Source organism: Poecilia reticulata, chromosome 20 (assembly GCF_904066995.2).
Source record: "Poecilia reticulata chromosome 20, P_reticulata-male-v2, whole genome shotgun sequence".
In the NCBI taxonomy this organism is placed as follows: Eukaryota; Metazoa; Chordata; class Actinopteri; order Cyprinodontiformes; family Poeciliidae; genus Poecilia; species Poecilia reticulata.
Window position 1 is genome coordinate 16,708,048 of NC_088849.1, and position 22,518 is coordinate 16,730,565.

General features: G+C 38.6%; 2 long non-coding RNA genes across 9 annotated transcripts in view; one reads left to right on the top strand and one right to left on the bottom strand.

Annotated features, from left to right (window-relative positions):
* Positions 1–515: 515 nt before the first annotated feature.
* LOC145549321 (uncharacterized) overlaps positions 516–22,518 on the top strand; it is a 58,005-nt gene continuing 36,002 nt past the window's right edge. The window contains exons 1-6 of one of the 6 annotated variants that reach the window (XR_014085238.1): positions 517–931; positions 6,150–6,264; positions 15,533–15,621; positions 17,706–17,767; positions 17,881–17,972; positions 18,894–19,746. This is a non-coding gene — a long non-coding RNA (uncharacterized LOC145549321). Of the gene's footprint in view, positions 1,014–6,149; positions 6,265–15,532; positions 15,622–17,705; positions 17,768–17,880; positions 18,186–18,893; positions 19,747–22,518 lie in introns of those variants that run through there. The other 5 variants (XR_014085239.1, XR_014085240.1, XR_014085236.1 and 2 more) reach the window with 5 other exon arrangements.
* LOC145549320 (uncharacterized) overlaps positions 16,094–22,518 on the bottom strand; it is a 41,203-nt gene continuing 34,778 nt past the window's right edge. For all 3 annotated transcript variants that reach the window (XR_014085235.1, XR_014085233.1, XR_014085234.1), the window contains one exon: positions 16,094–17,947. This is a non-coding gene — a long non-coding RNA (uncharacterized LOC145549320). The remainder of the gene's footprint in view (positions 17,948–22,518) is intronic.

Genomic DNA, 22,518 nt, shown 5'->3' on the forward strand with positions numbered 1-22,518 from the left:
GGAGATTGCATCAACCTTTCTGGGGGGATGCTGAAAGGGGTGGCGACAGACTTTCCTAAGTTGATTTTGTATCCTGACAAATCACTGAATGTAGCCATAGACTCCAGGATAGCTGGGATTGATTTCTCAGGATTGCACAGATACAAAAGCACATCATCTGCGAGTAATGAAATCACATGGTTTCTACTGCCTATATTAATTCCAGATACATCTGGATTAGTCCTGGTGATCTCGGCCAGAGGTTCAATAAACAATGTAAACAATAAGGGTGAAAGGGGGCACCCCTGCCTACAACCGCTATGATTCTTGAAGGGCTCAGACATCAAACCATTTGTGTTAACTGAGGCTGTTGGGTCTGAGTAAAAACTTTTAACCAGATTGATCAAATTTAGGCCCCGACCAAATTTATATAACACCTGAAAAAGAAACGGCCATTCAACACGGTCAAAAGCCTTCTCGGCATTGAGGGAAACAATTACTGTTGGCTCTTTGTGAGTATTAAGGTACTGAACAACGCGTCGTATATTGTCTGTGCCATATCTCATCCTTATAAACCCCGCCTGATCTGGGTTTTTTATTTTAGGGAGGATGTTTTCCAATCTCCGGGCTAATACTTTTGCCACAATTTTATAATCGACATTAAGTAAACTAATAGGTCTAAAGGAGGAACAACGCAGGGGACTTTTACCTTCTTTTAAAAGCCAACTAATGGAGGAGTGTCTCCATGAGCTGTTGATGCCATTTCTCAAAATGTCATCAACAGCGGGCATGAATATTGGTTGAATCTCAGGCCAAAATGACTTAAAAAATTCCAACGGAAACCCGTTGGGTCCAGGACATTTTCTGTTTGGCATAGATTTAATTTCAGCCCAAACTTCCTCCGGAGTGATAGCAGCATCTAAGAAGGCACGATCCTCTCCCGTGAAAGAAGGTAGAGATATACTGCTGAAATAAGAGGCGACATCTTCTGGGTCAGCCACGTCCGTGTCGTATAGTGTTACGAAGAACATAAGGTAGCCGTTGATGTTGTAACTGTTATTTTTATTGCCGAGTGCTTTACGCGGACATGCCAGTTAAACTGTAAATAACGTTAAAAAAAAAAGACAAACAAAACGTCAATACTTAATATTGCAATATTCAAAGGACACAAACTAAAACATAGGTTTACATCATTAATATTATAACTCACCACCAGTGGTGGGAAGTAACGTTACTGTACTTAAGTAGAGTTTTCGTGTATCTGTACTTTACTTAAGTAGATTTAATAATGGGGACTTTCTACTTTTACTCCACTACATTTTACAGTAAGTATCTGTACTTTCTACTTCACTACATTTCTACAAAACTGTCGCGTTACTCGTTACATCCAAGTCTCGTTGCGCTTTTTTCCGTTAAAATGTGAAGTTCAGGGGTTTAAGGTGGCGCCGTAAAATCCAAGCAATAACGTGACTTAGTGTCTGTTGTCACCCATCGGCTCCACCTTTACTCGCACGCGGAGCTCCAGACATGCGCAGTGGTTTCCTCTGAGCGGCAGGAGATGTTTGTTTAATCGATAATAGCTGCATAAATCATAAGATATGGCGACATGTAAAATAGCAGCGCTTCGCTTTCACAGACGGTGGGACTTCGTACAACTTTTAGCGTCACTTGGAAGGAAAGCTTAAAGAAAGGTAAGATCTGTGGACGTGATGCTAGCAAAGCTAGCTGTTCAGAGACACATGTTGCATCTGATGAAAAAAAGTTGTCACTCATGCTCTGAATTATTGTGTGGAGGTGTTGACTGAGGTGTCGCAAATATGGGACAACGCTGTGACCAAAGTCTGCAATATAGTGATATAACATTCAGGAACGATCCGATTCTTCTGGACGGATCTTTACTAAGTCCTAAGGACTGAAGCCGACGAGGGTCCCCGTGGTCAATCAGTGTTGCTTCCTAAGTGGACAGTTTGATTTCACAGAAGTTTGATTTACTTGGAGTTATATTGTGTTGTTTAAGTGTTCCCTTTATTTTTTTGAGCAGTGTATGTGCTCAAAAAAGCACATACATATATATATATATATATATATATATATATATATATATATATATATATATATAGTGATGTGATTACTAATCACATCACTAATTATGTGATTAGTCATAGATCCCATGGGTAGGATCATCAGGTGCCTAACAGTCATGCTTTTGGACTTTGGGAGGAAGCCGGAGTATCCGGAGAGAACCCACGCATGCATGGGGAGAACATGCAAACTCCATGCAGTTACTATGAACCCCTAGAGATCGGGCAGGAGACGGACAGGACGCGCTATGAAGACCTGGAGAAGTGTATTGCATATTGCATTTTCAAAAGTGTAGTGGAGAAGTTTCCGACCACGCGTCTGAATACCGGTGGCTGCTTCTGTGGCTGTGGCTGGTCTGAAGCAGCTCCAAAACACGTGATTAATGATGTGATTAGTGATCCCATGGGTAGGATCGTCAGATGCCTAACAGTAATGCTTTTCTAATTTGGGAGGAAGCCGGAGTACCAGGAGAGAACCCACGCATGGGGAGAACATGCAAACTCCATGCAGTTACTATGAACCCCTAGAGATCGGGCAGGAGACGGACAGGACGCGCTATGAAGTCCTGGAGAAGTGTATTGCATATTGCATTTTCAAAAGTGTAGTGGAGAAGTTTCTGACCACGCGTCTGAATACTGGTGGCTGCTTCTGTGGCTGTGGCTGGTCTGAAACAGCTCCTAAACACGTGATTAATGATGTGATTAGTGATCCCATGGGTAGGATCATCAGGTGCCTAACAGTCATGATTTTGGACTTTTGAGGGAAACCGGAGTACCCGGAGAGAACCCACGCATGCATGGGGAGAACATGCAAACTCCATGCAGTTACTATGAACCCCTAAAGATCGGGCAGGAGACGGACAGGACGCGCTATGAAGACCTGGAGAAGTGTATTGCATATTGCACTTTCTACTTCACTACATTTCTACAAAACTGCCGCGTTACTCGTTACATCCAAGTCGCGTTACTCTTTTTTTCCTTTAAAATGTGAAGTTCAGGGACTTAAGGTGGCGCCGTAAAATCCGAGCAATAACGTGACTTAGTGTCTGTTGTCACCCATCGGCTCCACCTTTACTCGCACGCGGAGCTCCAGACATGCGCAGTGGTTTCCTCTGAGCGGGAGGAGATGTTTGTCTATAATATAATAGCGCGGCATAAATCATAAGATATGGCGACATGTAAAATCAGCAGCGCTTCGCTTTCACAGACGGTGGGACTTCGTCCAACTTTTAGCGTCACTTGGAAGGAAAGCTTAAAGAAAGATAAGATCTGTGGACGTGATGCTAGCAAAGTTAGCTGTACTGAGACACATGTTGCATCTGATGAAAAAAAGTCACTCATGCGCTGAATTATTGTGTGGAGGTGTTGACTGAGGTGTCGCAAATATGGGACAACGCTGTGACCAAAGTCTGCGATATAGTGATATGACATTCAGGAACGATCCGATTCTTCTGGACGGATCTTTACTAAGTCCTAAGGACTGAAGCTTCACTTAGAGCCGTTCTTTGTTCTTGTGTACACTGTGGTAGCTATATATATATATATATATATAGACATTTATTTAATTGCTGAATAAGTAAAAGTTGAACGTATGAACACAGAGCATGCTCATTGCTCATTGATTGATTTCGTCTCCTGTCATGGTGGCAAACATCGCAGCAGGAGGGAGGGTGAGAACAGTCACGGTGCTCATTCTGCTTGGTTACTTGTTGTGCCGTTGGACAGTGTTCATAGTTGAACGTTATTTACCGTTAATTGTGATGTTTCAGTTGTGGTTCTGACATGGGCAATATGGGCAACCGCCCAGGGCGTTATTTTTCTAGGAATAGCAGGAGACCTCTGCGGATTGTAGCACAGCGATGAAAGCAAAACAGAATGAAGTGAGTTTTAATTGATACTGGTTAAATTCATTTCAGCTCTTAAGTATTTAATATCTAGGTGTTTTTATGGGAATGTGGATCTTTCAGATCAATCTGAAAACCAATTTTGATAGGTAAACTTAATGTTATTGTGTCATTTAGCGCGGGGCGCTGGTCTTGGGTTCGGTGGTCTTGACTACAACTCTGCTACATGGCTCCTTGGTTGCATGTCCTCCACCCCCCCCACACCTTCTTTACATCCCCTTTCAGTTGGATTTCTTTCTAAATAAATGTGACTAATGAAGTTCATGCTATGTTAGGACAGGAGACAAAATGTTTCCATCCCTGAAATTATGATTCATAGAATCACATATCCAAGTCTAAACTGTTACAGAGAATAAACACAATAAGAACATGTTTAATCTGTGGTAGTGTTAATTAAAATGGCAAATTTCTGATGTATTAAAATTAAATACGATCGGCACACTTAATGATATTAGCGATTAGGTGATGCATTCAGCGAGTACTTTTACTTTTAATACTTAAGTATTTTTAAAAGCCAGGACTTTTTTACTTTTACTTAAGTAAAATGTTAATGTGGTACTTTGACTTTTACTTAAGTACATTTTTGACTGTGTATTTGTACTTTTACTTAAGTAAATGTTTTGAGTACTTTCTCCACCACTGCCTGAAACTGAACCATGAAACAGAATAATAGTTTTTTCATTTGATATTGATTATTATCTCCCAACGTTATCATGCTCACAAAAGAAATGACCGACCCAGGCATGTATTAAATCATAGTAGACATGGGAATTTTACACATACATAGACAATGCACTATTCTCTGATTATAGGTACAATGTGGGGAGAAAAAAAATAAATAAAAAGGGAGACGACAGTGGGTGCTTTTTGATTATAATTGATGAAAAGACCGTTTTAAGAATCCAGAGGTGGGTGATATGCGATGGTGGAAATGTCTGATATGCTGCTGATTTACAGTCTTTCAATTTAAATCAGTCATGTCAACTTAAAAAGGCATCGGGAGAGGATTCATCTTTTTGTCTTTATTGATAGGACAAGCTGGCATTTTAATAATTCCTCTCACTTGTAGATGAAATTAACTATATCAAATTCAATTGTGGTGGTAACTGAAGTTTCCCTCCCCTATTTGTTAGATGGTAATATTTATATTTTGTGATGTGATACTATTTACAACGTCCTCCATGATTATTTCTATCCCTGTAAAATGTCTTACAAAAGTCTAGAAATAAATGGCCACTACAGAGACCCGATGAGTTCAACAACTGTTCAATGTGATACTGACCAGTTTATCTCTTCAGATGGGCTGGGTATAATATATGGTTAAAATTACACATTAAATGGTCAAAGAGCTCCAAAATCTAGAATCCTGATGGACATTTTGGAAAAAGGAAATAGCGGGAAGAGGAAAAAAAATACTTGTGGGGTTCCTCAAAGCTGACCACTGGAGACACTGTTTTTACTTTTTCCTCTTGAACATTTTCAACATTTTTAAAATGTCACCAGGTATACTCTTTGTAACAAAGAGGGATGTAAACATGTTACAGATCATGACGCTAATAAATATAATTACAACAAGAACTTTGACCAGCTACTACTTTTTTCATGCCATTTAATTTCTTTTAGGTCAAATAAAATAAATAAACAGCTATGAACTACTTCCATTAAACATTAATATATTAACTAAAATAAATAGCTTCTGTAAAAAAAATCCTTTGAGGAGCAGTTCATATTATGTTTTTAGTATAGTTTCGCAAAACGTGTCATCCACAGTACTGCATGCAAATGAGGAGGCAAACATTAAATGAAATAACTAATTTTAGTTCCTGTTGTTCAGTTGTGTTGCTTTCTAGTGATAAATTAGCATTGGTATTTTCAACATAGCCATTATCTTACTTATTACTATTATTTTTTATAGTAGTAACAATAGTAAATATGTTGATTTTAACATTTATGATTCCCAAAATTTATTGCATTTTATTTTAAGAACTTAGAAATAGATCATTTGCAAAAGCAGCAACAGAAAAGCCGTCCAGATGAACGACAAACACCGTGTGTGTTGGGTTGAAGCAGCCAGATACCACATTAAAGGGGACATCTCTTGATAGTCATGCTTGAGAGACGGCATGAGGAAAATGATAGGCACCCAGGTGGTCAAATGTTCTTTTTTTTGTGCTTCCCTCAACAGACAAACAGTGCTGCTTTTGTTGTTGTTCATCACTTTGAAGAAGGACCCATGGAGGGTGTTTACGGTTCCTCGCTTTCCCCTCCGTCCTGCATGCTTCCATGCTCCTCTGGTCAGGGTAAGCAGGAGCTTTGGTTGTGGGAGGGCGAGAGAAAACTTACATGAGCTTATGGTATGTAGTGTGAAGGTGTAAGATGTATGGTTCAACTGAGTCCCTCCACAACTAGAGTCCCTCAAGCTCTACATATTACATAGAGCAACCCATTTATTCTAATGAACAAGAATATACATATATATACACAATGAAACTGCTAAAATATGGTGTTGCCAGTCATTAAGGCTAGATTAAGACATATGTATTTATATAAAAAGGAACAAAATGATATTGCTCAAGGCTGAGATCCATAAATTGCGAAGATATAGTGTCACCAGATAGAAGGCATATGGCCATGGTAGGACACTGCTCCTTGTAATTGAGCGGTAGAGCAAGCAGTCCATAAAGATGCCAAGACATAGTTAAATATTTATGTAGATGAATGGAGTAATAAATAAATGGTTCAATGAATAATGGCTCGATTAAAGCGATTGCAATAGATAAGTCATGTTTTATTCAGGACCTCTAACCCGTTTAGGATTTTTTTTTTTTTTTTAAGACGTTACTCTAATGAGTGGTTTGTTTAATTTGGGAGAGTTATTTTGACAGATCTACATTTTTAATGCATGCTTTTATAATCTCAATAAATTCACACACTTACTCAAAAAAAAAAATAGTATCATTCTGTATTCTCTTGCATTATATGAGTAGTTGTTTCAGTCACTGCAAAATGATGTAAAATCAGCAAAGAAATGTTGCAACAATTTTGTTGTTCATCTCTCTCAACCAAAAAAATCTCTTCCCTTTGTAGACAGATGAAAGTCGCACTGTGTTTCCTCCTGCTGAGGATATTGTATGTCCATGGACTCACACTGAGCTTGACCAAGATTACTGCTTTGGCATGCCCTCTACAGGTTAACTGTGGAACTGTGATCACAGGGAGTTTTTAAACATAATAATACAGTTTTGTAACACGAGTTGAGGTTACGATGAATAGAAAAAAAAAAACAATTAGCTACTTTATTTCTAAATTTCTACATATGTACAGAGCAAACACTTAATCTGATCTTTATCATCTAAAACTGAACCAACATAACCATTAAAATCAGAAACATTTAAGTTTTCTGCTTTCCATCTACAACACTTTTGCTGCTTGTCTGGATCACCTCAGGCCTTCTCCGCAGGCTACTAGAATCCCCCCTTTTTGTCTTCCAGATTCTTCTCCTGTGACACTTTTGGTGAATAAAAACGCTGCATAGCGACAAATGCGGGACAATACATTAGTCTGTTTTTGCACAGTAAGGGCAAAAGAAGAGGTTTCAAAAAAAAGATATAAAGGGGAGCAGCAAGGCGAGAGGCAAAAAAAAAAAAATAAATCATGGAAAAATATTTACAGGAACATACTTAACGTTTGGTTTAGTTTGAAGGATGGGAAAGAGATGTGTTGATGATGAGGAGGAGGAAAAGACAGGAGAGGTACACATGAATTATAGGTTCCAAAAATTCTAGTAAGAGATTTAAAGCTGAAACCATAAATAATAAAGAGGATAAATGTTACATATCTTACTGTACTACATACAATTATATTTGTTGATGGTAAACAGAGTTGAGCTCAAACTCACTTTAATTCAAATAACTCCATTAATCTCAGCAGTAAAATCATATTTAAATAAAATTACTTAAAATTCACAAACAATCCAATGGAGATACATACTGTATATGATAAACTGTCAAATTAGGAATATAAGTTCACGCACATAAATTAGGATCAAATTAGGAATATAAGTTCACGCACATACAATTTATGTTGAAAGCCTATTAGATGTGGGACGGGTACAGGTTTTAAAACCACCACAGTGTGCTGTCGTAGCATTTGGACAATTTGAAGTCCTTTAAATGGAAAACTAGAGAAAGTTCTGTAGTGGTCCATTTTTTGGGGTGTGAGGAGTATAGTAGCATAGTGCTGCCTTTCTCCCACCTGTTGATGCCAACAATTGTAGCTTTTCCACTTCATGGAAGTTGTTTCTGTTTTTGCATAACATAGTGATGTGAAGCCATATTATTTTTACTCAAGGACATACTGTGAGAATCTCATATTGACCCGTGTCCCATCACTGCTATTAATCCAGAACTGTCACGCAGAGTCTTTGCAGATTTTTGTTCGTGTGTATTTATGTGGAGGGTTAAAAATATATACACATGTATTAAATACATGTATCCATCCATCCATCCATTTTCTGTACACCCTTGTGTCTGGTGGAGTCGGGTGGGGTGGGGGGTGCTGGCTCTTATCTCCAGTAAGACATTTCGGGCGAGAGGCGAGGTAAACCCTGGACAGGTCTTAAAAATATTAAAACATAAAAAAAAAAAAAATAGAATTAGGTTTTATTGTTATTATTATTTTTTGTTCTTTCTACCTGGAGAGTGAGTGGAATTAATTAGTGAACTTGTTGCCAAAAAACTACACTTACATGCCCCTTTATTTTTTTGATCCACACTTGGAGACACTTTCATCAGAGCCCCTGCAGAATATTAAAAATATGTGTGCTATATTTGCACAGAAGCCACCAAAACTGTCACAAAAACACATAAGCAAAGATGTAGTGACACATTCAGAGTCGCTCAAAGACCCATTATAGGAGAAATTAGGCAAACAGGAGATGAAGAAAGGAGAGAAACGCAGCAGGATTTCATGATTTGTCTGCAGAAGCTGCATGATACTATGGTGCAAAAAAGCACTATTGCAAGAACATTGCTTTTTGGGTTTCTTTTTTTGGGGGTGCGGGGAGTGTCTTTGTTTGCTTGTGTGTATTTGACTGGGCTTTGAAGACACTCCCTTCCCCTGTGCATCTTTATTACGGAGCAGCTGAATCCCTTCCTCAAGCTCTGTCCAGCAGACACCAGCTGCATTCACCGTCACAGACCTCTGTTGGCCTTTGATGTCTGCTCCACTGCCCGGCCTCTGACCACGAAGACTCCGTGTATCTCCGACCATCTCCACAAACAAAAGACAGAAACAATAAAGGACAAAACTACCTTATTACTATTTACATGGTTCCTTTATCTAACGGAAAAGGAGAAGTTGTTTGATATTGTGAACAACAACAGAAAAAAAAAAAAAAAATCAAGTGATTTTGGGGTGTGATCGCTCTGGGGTGTCGGGCTGATTGACTGCATGGGCAAAGTTCCCAGGGTCTGCCTTTGTGTCCAACAGCTTTTCAAACAGCCCCAGGCTTGAGAGATTTTCGCCTCAGGCAGGAAAAAAAAAAGATAAATTACAATTACATTTTGCCAAATCAGAGTCTGGAAGGTTGGCCGAATATCCTAGAAAGGTGCAAAAGAGTGAAATGAGATAGCCTTTTATCACGTGCAATCAAAGGACAATGGCGTTGGCGACAATGTAGATGTCCCATGAATATGCAAAATGAGAGCCAGGGATTCCCCGCTGATGGCATTTGATGGGACATATTTTATTTGGTTTTTGGATTTTCATGTTTTGCACATTAGCATTGAGACCCACAATTTGAAGAGCTGGATTAGGATTTCTTTGATGCCGCCTGAAATGTTCATGCTTAATAGCAATGTTCTGCATGACCATGTCTCCCAGTAGGAATTGTCAAATAATGTATTGACTCACAATGCTGTGCAATTGAACACTTTCACATTTTGTCACGATGCAACCTTATACTGTAAAATGTGTCCTATTGTGGTTTCTTTTAGTTGATCATTAAAAATTGATCATTTAAAAACAACACGTACATGTGAAATGGGATGGGGAATGAGAAATGGTGTTGTGTTTTTAATTCTCACCATCCTAGAGTTTTTCCTTGGCTACCATATTTTCACTGTAATTGAACCTGGAATATGTTTCTAGCACCTTTGCATAACCCTACCCTAACCTCAACTAATTTGTTTTTTGCAAAATAGCTTAAGCCCAGTCAAATGTGATACAAGAGTTTTCTGTGAACATCAACTCTTTAGTGTAGCTGCAGGTTCTACATTGCATATAGATCTGGACTTTTTGTAATTTTACCACATCTAAATCGTTCCATCATGGGTTCTGTATGTTTCTGGTCATTGTCCTGCTGATAACTGAATCTCTGCCCCAGTTTCTAGTTTTTAAAGCCTCTAACATAATTTCTTCCAGGATATTTAGATTCTTCAAGTTCCCTTTCTAACAAGTGCCACTGTCCTTGTTGATGAAAAAGCATTCTCACACCACGATGCTGCCAAGTTAAACAATTGGGAAGATGTCAGGTTTTTTTCCACATATGCAGTTTGCATGTAGGTTAACGTTTTAGTCTCCTCTGACCAGAGCAACTCTCCTTCCCATGTTTCCAATGTGATCTACATTACTTGTGAAAAACTGCAAATTGGACTTCTGATCATTTTCTGTGAACAACAGCTTTTTCTCTTCCACTTTTCTATGTAGGTCTGAGTTTGCAGAGTGCACGATTAACAACTGTGCTGTCAAAAATGTCTCCCTCCTTGGTTGGGGATCATTGCAGCTCCTCCAGAGTTTGGCTATTTCTCGGATTAATGCTATCTTTGGACATCCTGTCATCTTATGTGGACTGTCAAGTCTTGGTGGTTTACAGTTATCCCATGCTCTTCCCATTTTCAGTTGATAGATTGTTGCACTGGATTTCACTGAGGAATATCAGAATAAATAGAGTTTACGTGGAGATGCTTGCCACATTTTAACGATAATTTTTTTGAACAATTGAAGATTATTTATCTTTCTGCTTAATTTCATAATGAACTTCATAATTTCTTAATGATGTCGTAGTTTTATTTGTCCACTCAAATTCCATTAAAATACACGAAAGTCTGTGCTAGTGTCTAAACAGAAAATGCATCAAATAGTCAGATCGGTTTGCAGTTTAAGAGTGCTGTTCTCACCAAGGCTAAACTAGTCCTCCAGTGCCGACAATGCCACTCCAGAGATAATTCAACTACATAGCTCAAAATATCCTCTTGCAGGAGGATATTTTGGGCCAACTTTTGGAACTGGACTGTGAATACAGAAGTGTCCAGTCAGCTTGAAGCCCCTGGATGAGTGCAGCACAGAATGTGAAAAAGAAAACAACATGCCTCTCTCCTATTACCCACCTGTGTTTCCACAGCAGCAGGTTTTTCAGACAGGGTTTGCATCATCACCCCTTAGAAATTCCCCAGGTAACGTCGCCTCCATCAGAGGCTCCGCTGCATCCCAGACAGATGACACCGGCGGCCATGCAAACCCCTGGATGGCGCCTTGCTTCACGAGCGTTGTTAGCCTTAAAGCCCTTGCGCAAGCAACTCACAAATGCCTAATGGTCTTTATCATAAATATCAGTACTGCAAAGGTTATAGTTGGATGGATATGTCCCTGCGCTCCATTTAGCCGCATCGCAGACAGCTCTGACTGATGCTGCTTTCAAATGCGTGGATGCACATTGATAGAGGAGGCTTAGAGCAAAATAACAAGTGGATTGCTCTTGGGGTAATCTTAATGCAGGTGAAATATCTGCGCTTGTTTAAAGGTTATCTCAATATAACTTCTACATTGTTTTCTCAAATCTCAGCAACCTCCTCAGTTAAACTAATGGAAGACCTTGCCATTTTACAAGAGAGTAAAAGCAGCTGAGTGGGGAAAAAGGCTCTCCATCAAAATATAACCGTAACAACAGAAAAAAATAAAAGAAACTGCAGCTTTCCCAAAGAAAGCCCATTTAAGTTTTGATTAATGGTTTACTTGACTAAATTATAATCACATCATGATATCTATTGACCGTCATTGATTTGCTATTAGAGGACTAGTTTAACCTTGATTTATAGCAGTAGACTTGTCGAGTTCAAGGCCATAAAGGGATCATTGACAAGCAACAATGGGGTTTCCTAACATGCCCCTAAGGTCCCCTTCAGCAGCAGATCAATAACTGACCTCTATGGCTATTATTTACAAGCAAATGCATTTCAGCTTTTCTTGAAAATGATGTACAGTATCTGTCTGAGAACAAAATGAACACATTGCTCTTAACATTGGGCAAATAGAGTTTTGCAGATCCTGATGACAAAAACAAAGCAAAACAATAACAAAAAAAACAGAACAAACCTCAGAAATACCTCATGCCATGGAATATTAATGAAAACCAGACAGCCGATATACACAATTTTACTACATTTATTTATACTTTAAGTGTTTATTCATATTTTTCTGTAACTATTTCAACTCTACTTTTTGAATGCTATCTTGGAGTTATAGAAAACATATATAGGATTTGATGTAGACGGTTTTTAAAGTACATACAAACTGTGTTAAAGAGTTGGAGGACTAAAAGACTGGAGATACAAAAAAGAGCTGCTGTTATGCAAGATCAAAATGATCTTTAACAAGTGTTTTTTTCTCTATTGTTAATGTTATTACACTTATTCTGCATACTGCATACTATTTCAAAAAGTATCATTCAACCCTTGAAAAATAATTTTACAAGGGTAAAAGTATTATATTATACACAAAATTAAACAAAAAAACAACAACAAGAAAAGATGATTAAAACTTTGGGCACAATTAGCCCTTTTAACCCTTAAGAAGAGTAGTAAAATATCTAGAAGTTTGTTGATGCTTCAGAGAATGAGCAGCTTCTCAACAAAGGGACATTTCACCAAATACTGGTGAGGGGTGTATATGTGTGCGTGTGTGTGTTTATATTTGTGCCTGCATGTATAACTTGTACATTGTATCATTAATTATATAAGCGCTCAAATTAATAATTAAAAGTCCCATAATATTATGATTAAGGCTGATGAGAATTATATGAAAACCTCCCACTGGACTGTGTTTAAATCATGGTTGATTAGAGAAAAACTCTACATCCATAATCGCCTCTTGGTTTATTGAGTTATATTTGCATGTATGTTCTTTTTAGATATCTGGTTAAGTTGCCTCCCCTGAATGTAAATTAAACTTCTTGTCTGACAAAAACAACAACAACAACAAATAAAATAGCTTTCCATTAATGAAAAATAAATGGGGGGGAATTGTGTGTGTTTTTTTTTTTTCATATCATTTGTTGTGCGGACACAAAAAAATTATCATCTTTACCAAAGTTGTCCTTTGATAGCAGCTGAGATGTGAGCATAATGAGTTCATGCTGTATTATCCGTCAGCAGAGTGCACTTGCTTCGAAAAGCTACAGTGGCTCCACATTAAGAAGGACCTGAAGGGACAGAGAATCTCTCATCCAGTGACCTTTATTGTGAACACAGCCCATGGGTCATTGGATGTGACACATATGTATTACGCTGATTAGGGGTGCAGCCCTGACCAGTGTCTGCAGGTGTCCAGCAGCATGAAACCGGCAGCCTCTCTCCATCCGAATTAAAAGTAAATGACGGAGGCTTGTGACCTTTTTAGTTAGGGAATAAAGCGGCGTCACTAAGACATCCGGCGAAGGAAAAAAACACCTTTTCAACAAGGTGTTTCTTCCAAGCTAATGGTTAAAAAACAAATGAAAATGCTGCTTATATTGTTCTACTTGACATGATATATCTTTAAAACTTTAAACTTTAAGCTTTAGCTACAGTGCCTTGCAAGTATCCATGTTTTCACACTATTTTGCACATTTTTAAAACATTAAAATCACAGTCTCCAATGTGTTTTAATGGGATTTAAATTAAACACGAGGCTGTGTGTAATTGTACAGAGGAAGAAAAATTATGCATGGTTTTAAAACTTGCTTTTTTTGTTGTTTTTGTTTTTTACAATTATCAATTTAAAGAGTGTGGCTTGTGTTTGTGTAGAGCGCTTGTACTTTGATAACCCTAAAAACTGTGAAGTCCAACCAAATTCCCAACAGAGGTCAATTTATTCCTGGGGGGTGGTGGCTCAGGAGGTAGGGATTAGTCCTGCAACCGTTCAACACATGGACTCAGGTGGAAGAATCTGTTGACATTTATTTGTCATGGAATTCACAAATCTGGTCTTTAAGAAACACTGGCGGGAAAGAAACCGTGGTTAAAACGAAACCATTAGAAGATCCAGTTTGCAGTCTGCTAAAAGCCATATAGGGGACACAGTGAATATGATATGGTGAGCTAAGATGACATTTTAACAAGTTGACTGATAAAAAAAAGAAAAAAACTGAGGGAAACTGATTATGTAGATGGAGTTAAATATAGTATAATACAATACAAAAAAGAGAGAAAACATCTATTAGGACACACCAAATGTTTAGGATTGCTATTTCTTAAAAAAAAAATTAAAAAATGGTGTTCTCTATTTGGTCTATAACTTAAAGTCTAAAAAAAAAAAAAAATAGTGATTTACGTTGTTACGCGAAAAACTGTAGAAAACATCAATTAGTACTTTTGCCAGACACTGTAACTCAATATGTCATTTACTAATCATAGAAGTGCAGAGAAATTACCAATAAATATTAACATTTCAGTCAGCATCAAATAAGCTCTTCACATCCCATGTGTAGATGATCCTGGCTGAGATTGCATGATTACCTTTTACATCAGTGTTAGAGTGCGCCGGTCAACAGAATCCATTTGGACAGGTGATGTGAGTGAGTAATTCATTATAAGGCTACAGAATCCCTTCCTCAGCAGTGCACAGTTTGAGTGCACTCTGTGAGACCCTGGCGGGCCCCAGAGCCAGGGCCTGTCAAGCCAGTACAAGCAGTGATGGAGAGGCCACACCACGGTGCACTGGAGTCCTGCTTTCACCCACGCATGTCACTTATGCTGCACATCCAGCAACCTGTTCGGTCGCTGCAACCCAATCCAGATGTACTGATCATACATGTATGCAGGCATGTGTGAGTTGGTTGGTACATTCACATGTTCTTGTCATAAGAGCATAGGCATCTGTGCCAAAAGAGAGTCAGTGGAGATTAAGACATTTCCTGCTACTCTCCTTGTCTGAATGTCTGTCTGTCTCTGGGGTTTATAATATTCCCATTACTGAAGGGAAATTTACTCAAATCCCTCATCCTTGACAGCCATTGACATGTAGTCACAGGGGACGCTGGGTTTTCCCTCAATGGGACGTTAATGAAAAGGCTGCCAGCTCCCCGAAGAAATACTACACTGCATAGTGCCGCACCAGATAATGGCCAAGGGAAACTAAAAAGTTAACTCAAATTTTCCATGAAGTCATTTCTACATGTCTCCTCATACAAAGGTATTTCCTGTATTTCATGATAACTTGAGATAATAGATCAGAAAGTCCGAAAAACATATATTGGCCAGAGCAAGTGCTCACATTAACTCTGTTCTCTTTTTTATTTCCTCTCGTTGCAAGTCACGACTGGAGCTGGAGGTCTCTTCCTGCTGAAAGTGAGTTTTCCTCTCCACTGTAACCAAATGCTGGCTCATGATGAGGGATTACTGGTAAGTCATGAACTTGATGCGATTGGTTTCTCTTCCTTTTAGAGAGTGTTTTACCAGTCACTAAAGCAAACTGAAACTATGTATCATGTGGAATCAAATATGCATCTATCATTAAATTTATATTGGTCGATGTCATTGTATTGTATTGGACTGATTCAGTGACACAGCAGTTGTACAGGAATGAATTGTAGCTGTTTTTCCTCAGTGTACAGCGAACACCGAGGAAATACATACACTGTACTTTAGTGAAATAACAACCTATGATATAAAAGCTCAAAACTCACACTTCAAAAATACAGAACTATCCCGTTTTAAAGAGCTCATAAAATCGGTCTAAACAAACAGATGATTCCAGACAATTTTGAATTAGTTTTTTTGTTGTTGTACAAGACTATAAGCATCCATATCCATTTTATGTTATTGATAAACAACATCAAAATTGAAATATACAAACTATACTATACAAACAAGGTAAACACAATTCAATTTTATTATAAAGCAAATCTCACTGTGTTGATTGAACCAAAAGCAGAAGCCTAAAATTCACTTACTGGCACGGTGATGTTTCCATTTTCTCATGGAGAAGTGTGTGTGTGTGTGTGAGAGAGAGAGAAAAAGAAAGTTTTTTTTTTTTTTTTCAACCACCCTCAGTGAATAAAGATGCACTGGATTATTATAAAACTAAATCAATAGTGTGTGGCACTGCTGCGTCTTTATTGTTTGTCTGGGGAGCATTCAGTCTTAAAAAACTCACCATATTACAGCATGGGATTTGTTAGCTTCACAGTTTGGGTTATTAGATTTTAAAAACAAAATCAAATCTCTGGATAGCAATTCTGTTTATTTAGAGATACATAAGTCTACAATAGTGATTCATGAAATAATGAGATTGTAAGTGTAGACATGATATTGGTTTCCTTAATATTTAGATTAGCATGGAAACAGATGTTAAGCATGTTCTCTAGCTCCACAGATAAGCAAAAACAAAAACAAAAAATAGGTCTAACAATTCAGATCAAACAAACCTCGACGAATGACTATAGCATGATGCACTGATGTGCGTTTGAGTGTGTGGTTATGGAGGGAAATATCGTAATGTGCGTACTCACGAGCGTTGTCAGCCTGAAAATCAGTTTGGGACTCTCTGTCAGAGCACTGGGATCCGGTATTCAGATCTGCTTGGAAAAGCTTCCACATCATTAAATTATATTGCACTGGAAAGGTCACATTGTCTCACTGAGAAAGTTCGGCTAATTTTCTTACTTCCTCCGTACAGAACACTGTGTTCCACAAAGACTTTCTCCGAATGAAACTAAGTGCCCGCCAAACTTTATAAATTTTTTTTTGAGATTATTCAAGACATCTGTCTTTCTGAAGAAAACGACTTGACATTCTGGATCGTTCAAATATTTAGTTGGTTCATTTCCATTGCTTATGATTTAAGGTGTAAAAAAACTTGCTTAGTAAAAACTGACATCAAACAAAAGATGCTAAGGTTTAGAGAGACAAATTTTGAATTAAAAATCCTAGTTTTTTTTTTTTTTAAATGAAAACAGAACTACTTTCGTGTGAAAAAGTTAGGACCCCCCAACATTATCACCTTGTGTTACCCCATTTTTGCTGAAATAACGTAAGTAGAAAAGGTCTTCTACCTGCTAACCGTCGACATCAGTCTGAGGAAAGTTTGGTAGGTGATAAAGATTATCTGAAATGAGTTTGAAGGATTTTACAGAAATGTCCTGTTAGTAGCTTTAAGATTTTCGTCTCTTGTGATAGTTATCCACTTTCCCCACCAGACACGTTCTGCTTCAGCTGTGAGACTGCCAACATTCCCAGAGTGCTGTCTTTGAACTCTTATTTATATTTCGCCGCGGTGAATATTGCTCCAGATATTTGTACAGCTACATACTGATGTAGTTGCATAAGTTAACCGTCTATCATCAAAATATCATTAGCCGTAATTGAAACTCCGTGCAGATCTCTGCCCTCTAGGTGTTAGAGCCGTCAAAGCTGGTTATGTAAAGGACGAGATGACAGTGGATGATGTTTGTGTGTGTCTTTTTTTTTTTGCCTATGTGTGAAAGGTGAGTGTTGCTGCTAGCTTGGACAGTTCGCAGCCCAGCGGGGACATCGACACTCCGGCTGGGTAGGTAATGACATCAGATGCCGCGCTTGACAACAACAGGTGCCTTGGCACTGCCACCTTCTTCTGCCACGCTGTGTCAATGACATCAACACCGACCCACTGGTTAATTATAGATCAGCAATCCTCCTGCATCTTCGCTGCCCGGCAATGACAGGCGCTTGACGGGATGGGGGCGATGTTCTGTGGAAGTGGGATGACAGATTTGGTAAGGAACATTAACAAGATTTTTTTTTTTTTTCTTTTTACACTTTTTCCAACATCCTTCATGCATATAAATTAACTATGCACATGCGTGGACTGAACTGAATGAAGACTTTGTCCCTGCTTTATCACAACACACCAAAACGTGATTGCATAATCTTACTTTTTGCACCTTGTGAATAAAAACATGTCTCCCTCACAAGAGACATAGAAATTTTGTTGTCAGTTGCCTCGCATGTTTTCGAAGCCCCTGTCACTAATTCAGTGGAAGCGCTCGGCTCCGGGGTGGAGATTGGGAGCAGATTTAGGTGCAGCATTTGGATGACCATATGGAACTCTTTGTGGCGCCAAGAGACCATGCAGCTTGGAAACCTGATCACCATCTCCCCGGTGACAGCTGGAGCCTTTACACCATCAGAGCATTTGTAGACTTCTAATTTGTCATAACCACCTCCTGTGGCAAGGAAATATGCTGTAAAATTAGGTAGGCAAAGTTTGGAATTTCTAGAATTGGGGGTGGGGGGGAGATTTCAGGAGCGGGGCCAAGGCGAAAAGACGGATGAGGAAGTGGCAGGGAATGCGTGTTAGTCTGTGCTTGAGAGTATGTGAGAATCTTGTTTTAAGCTTCTATAGTTTCGTCCACCTTGTTCACAGACACAGACGTTCTGGTTTAAAGTTAAAGGGTTTTGTTTCTAAGTTTCTTCAATATTTCTTTAGTTTGTAAAATATTTGCATAGCTCTTTTATAAGTTCTGCATTTCATAAAGGTATGGGAGGTGATGTCACTGCGTCCATTTTGTGAAACTGTGAATGGCAACTTTCAAGTCCTGTAGATCTTCAGTTAGATTTACATCTGGACTTTGACTGTCATGTCTTATTGTTGAGATGACAGCTTTGGAGTGATATTCATTAATTTTCCTCCACAGATTGAAGTTGTGATGCACCATGACAAAACCAGGAACAAGTTGCTAGAGCAGAAACTGATGAAAGACATAAAAATCGTACATTTCTAAGAAAATATAGATTGTTTGTTTGTTTTTTTTTGCTGCGTGTACTAGCTGAAGTCATGAAGAAATCAACCTCTAATTTAAATAGCAGTTTTTATAGTTTTTAAATTGTAAACTTTATGTTTGAATTCAGCCTGTTTACAGAGTAAATCGGAGCCATTTTGATGGTTGGGGAAAAACTCACACCTGATTGACATACCAGGTTCAATAGTAAGTGGCAAATGACCTGTTCTTGTACACAAGTGTGGGACAAGTGTGCTGATATTCAAATTGAATGATGCCCTTCGTGTATTTTTTACTTCTATCTGTTTGACATCATTAGAAAGTTTGAAATCCACACCACTACTAACTGTCCTGTCCACAGATCCCCTAACTTAAGCTCAGCAGCAACGTCTTGGTAGGTTTTGCAGTTGTTCTCTGTGAGATCTTCAAAGCCTAGGATGTTATTTTATAACCTGACCTGACCTGCTTTGCATTTCTCCACAACCTTCTCTGCACCCATCTGCTGTGTTGCTTCGTTATACTGCTTGCTTACTAATGTTCTGTAACAAATATCTGAGGCCTCCACAAACTAGCTCTATTTACAACGAGACACTTAATTAGGTGATTTCTGCAGGGAATTGCTTGAACTGGATTTTAATTGAAAGCGTAAGACTGAAAGGGGCTGGATATAAATCCACACACCATTTTTCAGATCTTAATTTGTTAAAATCTTTAAGGACCATGTGTTCTTTTCAATTTACTTAAAGATAATGCACTACATACAAAAAAAAGTTAGTAATTTTTGTGTAACAAAATCTGAAAAGGTTCTTTGAGGTATATAAGCTTTTATAACTCAATGAGAACATTTCGGTTCATGTACATCTTCACCCAGTCAAACAAGCCCTACATCTCTTCCTGGATTCCCTAAAGACACCTGCTTGTTGTGGCTGCTTTTCGGTAAATATACCCCATAAATATTTCATGAAATTGTATTTCTGTTTTTTTTTTTTCTCTCAACTTACCTTCTTGTCTTTAAGCCATTTGTCTGAACCAACCGTGTACCTTATGCTCATTGAGCAGAAAATACTCCCCTCCACCCACTCCCCTATCTCTGGTGTATTACCTCTTACCCCTAAGGGGTATAATAAATTTCCGCCTGACAAAAACACACAAAGTAATCACTTATAGCCTCACAGCTATTAGATTTAATAAGAACTTTGGTACCTCTGTAAAGGTAAGATGTCATAGAATGGTTTTCTGGTGTCAGCACCATTGTAGCTTTGACCCTGCCTGAAATATTAGGGACAAAATACAAAATATTTTGCATTTTTTTTAACCTCGCCAAAATTTTCTTTGAAATAAACATTGAAAACACTACCAAAATAGTATTTGTAACACAAAAAAGTAGTACAGACTTTTAAATCTAAATGTTGTGTAAAGTATACCAAATTTGGACTCAATCAGATGAATCATATTTACTTTAGAATGGTATTAGTGAGAAATGTCTTAGGCGGAGAGGCCATTTTGGCACATTTATCCAAAATGTCACCAAACTGTGCCAAATGTGTTTTTTACATCAATACTGGGGGTTTGTTAAAATTAAATAGCTTATTACCATCTAATGACACTTTCTACATATAATATAACCATTGGTCATGACATTTACCCCATTTATATGCAAAATGTACCATTGTGCACAGTGTAATATGTATAATAATGATGACCTGAAAGCTCTTTCTTTGACTCCAAATAGAAAACTTTTATTGAAACAAGATAAAACAGTCAAAAATACTTTTTGAATAATTTAAAAGAGCAAATAAACAATTTTGAAAATCCACCACCACCATCACCACCAAAAAATGGACATCTTACCTCAAAGAAGGTGAAGAATCATGAGAGGTGGGGGAGGTGGGGGGAGGTTCAGCTCCACCTGAGCTTGATGGTTCGGCTTCCACTCGACTATAAATAAAAATAAAGTATTTGAAGAATTAGAGGTTTATTACAAAGTAATGAACCAAAGTAAACATGAAATCCTTACTAGTAAAATAAAACATATTTTAGTAAAACATAAATAAACAAATAACCACATGGTTTTACTTCCTGCCGTTATTACAAGCATATAATCACTGAAATAAATAAATAAATAGAACCAAAACATCAAATATTTTGTGTGAAATTGCGGGGGGAAACTTACACATCACCGAGATCAAGTCTGTCTGCTGTGTCCGGCTCGTCCTCTTCCTCCTCGTCCGAATCCCACCAGCTATCAGAAGAGCTAGCTCCACTCGTAGCAAATCGGAAAACCGTTGTTGTTCAAAAGCCTTCAAAAGCCTCTAAATCGTCCAGTTTCTGCTGCTATGATCGATTTATCATAAATAAATCAAAACTGAACTCACGGAACCGAGATAACTCCACGTGCTCAGACTCCCGTATACCACACATGCTTACGCACGGAGAACGCTTGGAGAGCGCAAGAATTACGCATTCATTTAGATGGGGTTCCGGAAAATACGTTATGATTTTGCGTAGCCGACATCTTGTGCCATACTCTGAGAGTCTTTCCACTCTCACGTGAAGCCATAAAATGGCCGTGATGATCAGCTGATCGGGGGTTTTCCGGGCAGTTGCGTCATCGCCCGAGGACCTTTAAATCTCATCAGCTGTTTTTAAATAGCTCTAAAATCTTAACATTTTGGGCAAAACCTTTATGCGGAATAGTTTTTGAAAGATTAAAGCCTCTTTTAGCGGATAATAATAAAAAAATTTAAAGGCACACGAGCCTTTGTTTACAGAGCGAGTCGAGGTCACATGGCAGCTGGAACCTCGGAGGGTCCGTCGGCTTAACAGGTTAAGTGTTTTCTGCCTGAAGGCACAATGCTCTTGTCATTGTTGTATACTCTGGGCCTTGTTGTGCTGTGATGTAATTGTTTTCTTTGGAGACCCTTAACAGCAGCAAACTGAAAACAAAGAACGGTTTCGTGATCGGCGCGACTCCGAACCCTTTTTAGACTCACAGTGAGGAATTGTAAATTGCGACTGCTCAGCTTACAAATAAAGGTGTGCAAGCAAATACAAGATGCAATAATTGCTTGAATACAACTCCGTTATCAGAAACCAACTGGGTGCTGCTGTGGGTTTGTATCGCCGGCAGCAAACCGAGAGACCTGAATGCTCATTGCACTTAAAGGAGCTCTGGGAAAGGCTTGTAATGCAGCATTTTCTAGTGGGAAATAGACCTTAGTGTATTTTTGTTGCTTGGTGGTAATGCGCTCTAATGCTGATGGTTGACTCACTGCATGCAGTCTCAACAATTCTCTGATGGGCCTTCCCTAAAGCACAGACTGAATTAAGTGGATATGGCTGCTGGATTTTTAAAGTGTGTCACAGGGCAAAGACTGCTGGTCCGCCGTGACATTAGGTGGTTGTTAACTGTTCTTTAGTGGATTTCAGCAGACAATGGCATGTGTCTGAATGGGCACATAAAATCCAGTTTGCAGTGAACACATGAGGGACAGATTCTATTTCCCAGAGAACAGCAGAGAGAAGAAATAGCAAACATAAG